The 1,482-nt window shown below is 42.8% G+C and overlaps 1 pseudogene; it reads right to left on the bottom strand.

Moving 5' to 3' along the window:
• Positions 1 to 355: 355 nt before the first annotated feature.
• Positions 356 to 1,217, bottom strand: LOC134384695 (small ribosomal subunit protein uS2-like; annotated as a pseudogene).
• Positions 1,218 to 1,482: the final 265 nt, after the last annotated feature.

Genomic DNA, 1,482 nt, shown 5'->3' with positions numbered 1-1,482 from the left:
GAGCTTCAACTTCTTCACTTGAAAACAGAAATAATAATGCCAATCTCATAGAGGCTTTTGAGGCTTAACTGAGATAGCATACATAAAACATAGCAGTGATTTTTAAAATATGTGTTCTCCATAGGACATTGTTATAGAATGTCCCAGTATTTGTTATATTTGTCATTGTATTCATCTTTGTGCTTCCAGAACTTCTGTCATCACATAGTAGGAACTTAAAAATATTTGTTGGACTGGATGTGTCCTTCAGTTGATCACTTTACACCCAAAAGTTTTTTTTTTTAAACTGTTGTTTACTCGTATTTACCATCAACCTTATTTCCATTTTCTGTTTAAGATCCTGAGGAAGAACAGCTTAAGACCACTCAGTGATTGTTTCCATCCATTTGATGGCCCGAGCAGCAGGAGCTGCAGATCATTCTTCAGTGGCAGGCTGAGCACTCCAGTCTTTAGTAGAGAACTATGGAATAGGCACAGAGGGCACCTGCACACCTTTAGACCAGTCTGCAACCGTGGGTTGAATAGCAGTAAACCCAGGAGGTGGAGCAGTCCATTCACTCTGAAATTACTTATTGGTCGTAGCCTTTTCAGCAGTGGCCTCCTTTTCCTTTTTAATCTCTTCTAGATGTCTTTAGAAGTAGACATCAACCATGACCTCCTATGGATGCTCACAGGAGATGGTGCCACACATGAGCAGAATTTCCAGACCATCATCCATCACATCAGACCCACTGAAGGAGGCCCCTTGTTGCATGAGATGGCAATGTCCACGTAGCGCAGAGGAGAATCTATGTTACACAGAGCAGTGGTAGGCAGGTTAACATAAGATGCCTCTGTGAAACCCTGGTGGTCAGCCTTGGGGTCAGCAACCATCAGAAGATATGGCTCCTGGAAAACTCCCTGTATCTTTTTGGTAAGGTACCAGGAGTGGGGCACCCAGTAAAAGAGTGGCTCCAATGGCAGCAGCAAACTTAAGCACAGCATGCTAGAGGATATGACACTGACATCAGATGGGTTTTCAGTGGCAACAATGGCACAAGCCACCAGCAGAAGCTTCTCCCAGGTCCTCTTCAGATTTATGATGTAGGTCTCATCACTTTTCCTTTTGTAGTGTTCCATTTGGAAGTCAAGGTTGGTGCCACTATCATAAGTGGGTTCCTTCTGCAAGGAATTTGAGGACATCCTCAAATATGCAGGACATTGAGGGCTCCAAACATCATGAAAGTTTCCCTTTAAGTTATAATCAGAACTGAAAACAATTCCATATGGACCCTTCTCTGGGTAGCACAGAAAGGTACACCCCAAATTTGATTGCTAGTATCCTCACTCTTTTATGCCTGGAAATCCTGAAGAATAAAATGTTAGGAGAGTAATTATGCTGAATACAACACCCAGGCTTAGGAACTAGTATGCACAGACCTCGAATTTCTTTCTGGCTCTCAATATGAGAGTCATGATTGTTTCCCTTGCGTCATCCTCCAC

The sequence above is a fragment of the Cynocephalus volans genome, chromosome 8 (genome assembly GCF_027409185.1).
Source record: "Cynocephalus volans isolate mCynVol1 chromosome 8, mCynVol1.pri, whole genome shotgun sequence".
NCBI lineage: Eukaryota > Metazoa > Chordata > Mammalia > Dermoptera > Cynocephalidae > Cynocephalus > Cynocephalus volans.
This window is presented reverse-complemented; position numbering and strand designations above follow the sequence as displayed.